This window comes from Dipodomys spectabilis, unplaced genomic scaffold, assembly GCF_019054845.1.
Source record: "Dipodomys spectabilis isolate Male_0828 unplaced genomic scaffold, ASM1905484v1 ptg000200l, whole genome shotgun sequence".
NCBI classification, from domain to species: Eukaryota; Metazoa; Chordata; class Mammalia; order Rodentia; family Heteromyidae; genus Dipodomys; species Dipodomys spectabilis.
Genome location: NW_024870877.1, coordinates 1515636 through 1523809, shown reverse-complemented (window position 1 = coordinate 1523809; position 8174 = coordinate 1515636). Strand labels below are relative to the sequence as shown.

Sequence of the window (8174 nt, the reverse complement as noted above, 5' to 3'; positions counted from 1 at the left end):
ATAATGTTATAGTTACTATTCCGCCTCATATGTTTGCGTCTACTTGTTAGTGAACACAATTTTATACTAAGAGCTTTCTTATTCGTAACAGTAAATATAATCAGAAGAAAATACTGACCCTACTCTTAATCCGAATTATATGACAATACTAACACTAACATAAGTACACTAGTTTTCACTCATCATTCCAAACATAGGTTTCAATTTTTCCAATATCTAAGTCATTTTCTAACCCAAAATTTAATCTTTCTTAACTGGAACATTGAGAATAACCATCAGCCTAATTGTAAGTAGATTCTAATATTAATAGCAATACTCTAGTTTACATTCATTCTAATTCTTACCAGGCTTATATTAAAATTTACCTTCATTTTGACCCTCATTTTTTTTTCTCCTTCACTCTAAGCCTAAACATGGCTGGAATCCTAACCATAACCCTGACACTAATGGTATCCCAATTCTAAAATGTATGAAATATGCTCGTTTTGTGCAATCCTAACTGAAATTCCACTGGTAATTCTTGAAATAAATTGCAGGTTTCCTGTAAACCCTACAGATTTTTCACTCTTAACTCTGAATGTATTTTGTTCCATAACAGGAATCATTATACCCATTGATCTCAAATCCTGATTTTATGAAATACATTGTACTTCCATTATCCCAGTTTTTCCTGAATTCCTAAAAAAAGTTTCAGCTTTACTTAATATTTAACATCTTTTTTTTTCTTTTTGTCGGTCGTGGGGCTTGCACTCTGGGCCAGGGCATGATTCCTGAGTTCTTTAGTTCAAGGTGTGCGTTTTACCAATTGAGCCACAGCACCGCTTTTGTGTTTTATGGTGGTTAATTTGAGATAAAAGTCTCATGGACTTTCCTGCCTGGGCTACCTTTGAACTGCGATCCTCAGAAAACAGCTTCTTGAGTAGCTAGTATAATAGGCGTGAGCCACTAGTTTAACTCATTTCTTTACTCTATCCTCAACTCCGGTTAACCAGAAACCTAATCCAAATCACATTCTGATTTAACACCAAATGGTTAATGTAAGGAAAATTTTCTAGATTCTATTTAATCGCACATTTTTTTTGGCTTCTACTTCTTATTGGAAAACTAAAATTTACCTCAAAGGTTATCCTTCCCTAACCCTAACCGGAACAAAAATATCTCACACTTTAAACCAAATTATATCTGAATGTTTAAAGTAACACAGACTGGTTTTCATTCATTCTTACCATTCATTCTTCTTAAAATATGTGGCAGTTTTACACAATGTCTTACATGTTTTTCTCATCCTAACCCCGCTCTAACTGGCACACCTTGCCTAATCCTTTTACACAATGTCTTACATATTTTTCTCATCCTAACCCCGCTCTAACTGGCACACATTGCCTAATCCTTTTACACAATGTCTTACATATTTTTCTCATACTAACCCCGCTCTAACTGGCACACCTTGCCTAATCCTAAACCTACGTATAACCAAATCATCATGTTAATAGCAAGCCAATTTTTTCATATTTATCCTAACTCTTGCTCAGCGTGTAGGTCTAAATTTTACTTGCATTTTGAACATAAATTTTTAAGTGTTTTTCTATTTCCTGTCAGGTTTTATTTTTCATTATTTTTTAAAAATTTTATTTTGTTGAAAAGATGCTTTAAAGAGGGATTAGTTACATGTGTAAGGTAAGGAGTACGTTTCTTGTTGAGCATAGTGACCCACTTCTTTTTTGTTCTCCCACTATCCCATCCTTCCCCACTTCTCATACCCCTCCCTCCCCATGGTGTAAACTTCATTTTCAACATAGTGTCTTGTGCGTATCATTGTTGCAATGGGTCATCCTCCATTTTCAACATAGTGTCTTGTGTGTATCATTTTTGCAATGGGTCATCCTGTGATGAACCTAAATTTTCTATTTCTCTAATCCATTTTCTAATTCTGTCTGGGTTCTTAACCCTAACTGTAATAATAATGATAGCTCAAATCAAAAGTTAACAAAAATATTCAGGTTTTTATTCATTCTATTAATTCACTGTACATCTTGAATTAACTTGCAGTTTAGCTTAAATGTTCCAAATTAGTTTATACGCGTATATATAAAGATGTAATTTTATGTGAAAAACAGATCTTTGGAGGAAAGAGCAATGAGAAGGAAATAGAGGGAGTATAATCAAATACATTAAATATATTATGGAATTGTCATTTCTGACAATTAATATCTATTAACAAAATAACTAAAAATTAAAAAAGAACACACTGCCTTCTAGTGTTCCTTAAGAGAGCCATGATCTGTCCTCTGGAAAAAAAAAAACTCATGTTAGATAAACTTTGTCCATGCATAATTTATATTGTTTGCCAATTATTTAACTTGATGAATAAAAATTTTTCGAATAAGATTCCATGACAAAAAATATAAAACAGTTACTTAGCAATTGTTTGAGAAAAAGTTATTGTCATGGGATTTAAGAAACGGAATTACTATTTCCCTACAAAGCAATGAATTAGGTTTTCTAATCTAGTATTTGTAGTAAGTTTAGAGAACATAACTGGCATGAAAAACAACTAATTGTGCGTCTTGTTTCTTGAATGAGTGATATTTTAATCATTGTCTTTTATTCAAATAAATACTTAGGTTTACATTTCAAATAAGCGCAATTTTATCTCCTTTCAGAACAAGTACTTACCCTGCAATTAAATGTACTACCATATTCAGGTATTAAGAAGCTAAATTTTCTATGTTTTATATGTAGCTCTACATATCCAGAATGACGATTTTTTATTCATAAATGTCTAATGTCATATTTTTGCTTCATCAATATAAATTGTCTCATGAGGTTGTAGTGAAGGCCCCAGTAACCAAAGTAGTCAAAACCAAATCCTGAATTCTAAACTTTAAATCAAATCATTTTTAAGCTTTGATAATATCATTTATTGTCTCATCAGAGCAATTAAGCTAAAGCAAATACTACTTTTTAAACATTTCACTCACATTGTAAAGAATATTAACATAGGCCAAACAGAGACTAATTATTTCAGACTCATCATATTTGGTGATCTTAGTGTGAAGAATGCAGAGAGTAGTATTCAATACATACTATTGATTAAATTAAATTATATATCTGGATTTCTAATTTGGAGGTTAATCACATAGAAACAAGAAAACAATAAAAAATTACTTAGGGATCAACAGAAAAAGATATTTGTGCATGTACCACAGTTGCTTTATTAGTTTGTAGGTGAACACTGGACTTCGATTTATATCTTGGCTGTTGTTGTGAATAATGTGAATAACAATGAACTACAGATATGTTTATGTAACCCAGAGAGAAATAATCACACGATTGTGTGTGATTATTTCAACTTTGGATTTCTTTAGAAAACTGCATACTACTTTCTACAACGAGAACACTAACTGTATTTTGACCAAGAGTGTAGAAAATTTCCTTTTCTCCACAGTGTCGCCAGCCAACATTATTACCTTTTGAGTTTGTTTAAAGGGCAGGTTTTTACTGTGTGCAGTATCCAAGACTGGCCTTAGACTCAAATACTTTTACTCCAAACTCCAATCACTTGGAATTACCAGTCTTTACCACCATACCTGGTTCCTTGGATATTTTTGATATGAGTTTTAACAGTGAAGAAGTAGTATCATAGTAATTTTGAATTACATTTCTCTAATGACCTCCTCACAAAGCATTAAGCCAGCATAGAAGTTGTATTAAATACAAATTTGTAAATCCACAGGCGATTTTCATGGCTTTTTGGAAAACATGTTTATTCAGAATTTTTGCTCATTTTTAATCAAGTTTCTTGTTAATCTCATCTTTAATCTTTCTATAGAAAATCAATAATTAATTCAAGGTAGTAGAAAGGAAAAAAATTAAGCAGCTCCTAACATTTTTAATTTTTTAATAACATGATATTGCTTAAATCATTTTCTGTTAACGCTTGAGACTGTATAACTCAATTTAGTTAGACCTTTTACAAGGCTATATATATTTTATTTATTTTACTTTGTTCTTACCAAAGCCTGCATGACTCATTTCACTTGGTTTCTTTCAGTCTCATGTAGTTCAGATTTCAAATTGAAGAATAAATGGAAGGAAGCAAACAAAAAATATAGTTCCCCTCATCTGATGATGAGGAAAGTGTTCATCCTTCTAAGGACCTATGATAGAATATCAAAAAGACAATTTATTCTTCTAGGTCTTCCTTATCTTTGAGATGTAACGTAAATGATGTAAAACACAACATACTGCTTAGATACTTTGATGTTTTATCAGTTTTGCACATTTTCATATGGATTTCACCTCAGTCTACAACCTTCATTCATCGTTCTGTCTCTGATATTTTTGCACTATCACGACATAAGATAACTAGTTTGATTTACAGCATAAGAAATTATCCACCTGGCTTCCTTGGAAGCAGAGCATGGTCAATAGATACTACTTCTGGTTGCTCACACTACATGTAATGGTTTCTGTACTACTTATCACATACTATTTAGTATTTAAAAAAGAATGCTGGCTAAACTCAAAGCTCATTCATAGGTTTATGTTAAGTGTTTCACAAGTTTTATTCTCTTAATTCTTAAGATAACATTTGCTATAATGCTAATGTTATTACCATTGTAGTGTTGGGAAAAATTGTAGTTAAAGACAGTAAGTGCATGGCCCAAAGACACACACAGTGAGGAAGGAAATGAATCAAAGTTTCCAAAAGTCTTTCAGCAATACCAAGAAGGTGGGTAAAATCTCTCCATTCTCTTACACTCTCAATTCAATATTCATATTGTCCAGGAAATAACAGCCTAGCAAATATTGCCCATAGTGATCGTTTTTTGTCACATTTTGTCTTCAATACAGACTGTGTTGGTGACGTTGGGTTATCATGCACAGAGCTGAGCTTACAAATTGAGGTCTGAAGACAGCCAAATTTCTTCTGTCCCACAGTTCCAGTTTCTTTTTTAAAAAGTAGTAAAACTTTTAAATATCATCACTTACTATCTTTTAATCTCCAAACGAATTAAATTGGCATATAATCACTCCAAAAGTCTTTCAAATTAGATGATAAAACAGGCCTCCATGAAATAAATTTTCTTTTACTTTTAAAATTATTCTAAAAGCCTTGTGCTGGCTGGTCACACCTATAATCCTATCTACTCTGAATATTTGCTCAGGAGACTGAGATCTGTGGATAACATTTGGGAACCAATCAGCGCCAAAAAAAAAAAAAAAAACCTTCATGAAATTATTTTTCAAAATGTTTAATGAAGTAGCAAAGAGCCAGGAATTGAGATGTTGCTTATATAGTAGCTCACCAATCTAGACAGGAAAGGCCTAACAAGACCTTGAAGCCCCGATTTTAAACTCTGAGCACACCAATATACATGCATAGCGTGTGTTCGCATGCACGTGTGTGTTCGCTTGCGTGCTACCGCACACACACACACACGCACATTTATTCAAATTACCTTCATATAAGTGTTCTGCATTAATTTCTTTGTTAACGATATTATATGGGTAAAATAGAGGAAATAAACTCTTCCATCTCAGAACATTTTGTATGTTTTTTTTGTAATAATACTGTGCAGAGGGGTCACATTTACAAGAACAAGGAAACTCGTACGTTTCCTAACAAGCATTGTTACCTTCTCCTTTATATTTCCCCTATCATCCCTTCCCTCCCACCTCCACAAGTACACTCCCCTTACCCTTCCTTCCTCTGCCTAAATTGTAAAGTTCATTTTTCAACATAGTGTCTTGTGCATCTTATTGTTACAATAGGTCAACCTGTATCCCTATTTGAGCATTTTTTCCCTTCCCCTCCCCAAATTAGAGAAGCATACATACAAGATTTAAGTGCACCAACTTCAAATACAGAGAAAACAGGGGTTATAGCATTGGGAGAAACATACAGAGAAACCAAAAAAAAAAATGACATCGCACATTATAAGTACGTTAGAAACAATAGCAAGAAACAAAAAACCACTAGTGTCCCTATCTTGGGGTTCAATTTCTTTAACATCATCTGATCTGGTTATATTCACATATCTTTTGAAATTTTCTGCTTATCCCAGACATAAATTCGTTATTGAAAATAAGGGAAATCATGAGACCTATGTTTCTTTGGACTTGGCTTACTTCACTCAATATTTTTTTTTCCATTTCCTAACAAATTGGGAGATGTCATTCTTTCTGATGGAGGCATAGAATTCCATTGTGTATATATACCACATTTAATTGATCCATTCATCTAATGGGTGCATCTGGTTTGGTTCCATATCTTAGCTATCGTAAATAATGTTTCAATAACTATCGTTGTGTTGGTAGTTTTAGTATGGTCTTGTTTATGATCATTTGAGTAAATCCCCAAAAGTGGGATTACTGTGTCATAGGGGAGGTTTATGTGGATTCTTCTGAGGAACCTCCACACTGCTTTCCAAAGTAGTTGAACAAGTTTACACTCCCACCAAGAAGGCAGTATGGTTCCTTTGTTGCCACATACCTTTCAGCAGCTGTTGTTGTAAAAATATGGAACGCTCCAAGAATTTGCATGTCATCCTTGTGCAGGGTGCATGCTAATCATCTCTGTATCATTCCAATGTTAGTGTATGTGATGCTAAATTGAGCACAGTACATTTATTATATAGAAAATATAATTTTTATTGATTTTATTAAACTAGACAATTCAACAAAAAGTAAGTTCAAAAGAATAGTTGTGAAATTTTAGAATCATGTATTTCTTACATAAGCACACATTTAAGAATAAAATCAATATAGACATGCCAAAAACAAAATAATTCCTGATATTTGTAGTTCAATAGATGTGTAGGAGGAAGAATTCAATTATTCTACACAAGGCACCTGTCAAAATGAACATTGCAGCAACTCTTAAGTTTTAATGTTTTAAATATGCTTAATTTTGGGATTTTGCTTATATATGCCAAAAATAGGACTGTTTGGCTGGTCTAAAACTTTTCTGTAAAGTATTTAAGATTTTTGGTAGCAGACATTAAGTACTAAGTATGTACATTTCAGAGTTTATGAAAACTTTATTAATGAGAAGTTGCAAAGTCTTTGTGTAAAGAAGCAGAGTGAAGAGTTAAGATTTTAACTACACAGTTTCTGTTAAAACTTTAGGAATTCCTTACTTTATTTATTAGCAAGGAATAAATGATGATATAAGCTATGATGTACACATGTATGTTTCTATTCACACACATACATATACACATGTATACATGCAGACATGGAGAAAGACACATAATTTCAGCCAACACAATTTTCACCAGTTATTGAATATGACTTAAACGGAATATTGGAACAATATATATTGAAGATGTATTTGTCCCTAAGAGTTCATTTACCACTCCTCTTATCTCTTAAAACAGGTAGTTTTAGAGAGATTTGACTTACAAAATGCAGTACAAGTGATAACAAGTCACTTGGAAACCTCAGTAAGTATAATTCATATGGTGTCTCCCTGCTCCTCAGGTAATGCTTACTCTTGTAGACACTCTCAACAACCAAAGTAGCAGGAGAATACCCTGGTAAAGAGTAAAGTAATAAGGGTTTAAATGGCATCCTTACTTGAGCTCTTTTTCCAACAACCAGCATGAATTCCTAGGCAGATGAGTGAGTCCTCAGAAAACTGGACTCTACATATACATTTAACTAACCCATGTGAAAATTCCTATGTGAGAAATGCTGACTGAGGTCTTGCTGATTTCCTGGCCAAGAAAACAAGAAAAAAAAAGAAAGTATTTTTAATGTTTTAAAGTTTGAGAATAATTTGTAACCTATCAATAAATGTGTAGAACACAATTATACCAACTGACAAAAAAATGATGGCATTTATGTGCTCTTGGACTTGCCCAGTGATTTTAGATGTGTCTACACAGGTAGAATCAGCATAAATCAAGCCAGCATTTCTTCATTTAAGATATAAGGATACTGGTTGACCTATGTAACAATGAAATATACAAGACACTCTACCAGAGGATGGGTGAAGGGGGGAGGTGGAGAGGTTTGAAGGGAAGGGATGGTAGGGGAAAAACAAAGGAGGGGATAGCAATGTTCAATAAGAAATGTACTCATTACCTTACTTACGTAACTGTAACCCATCTATACAGTATTTATAATAAAAATATATGTTAAAAAGATACAAGGCAAACTTCTCT

General features: G+C 33.0%; 1 non-coding gene across 1 annotated transcript; it reads right to left on the bottom strand.

Annotated features, from left to right (window-relative positions):
• Positions 1–6519: 6519 nt before the first annotated feature.
• Positions 6520–6626, bottom strand: LOC122121980. The gene has a single exon (XR_006150075.1). It is a non-coding gene; the product is annotated as a U6 spliceosomal RNA (small nuclear RNA).
• Between the last annotated feature and the right edge of the window lie 1548 nt (positions 6627–8174).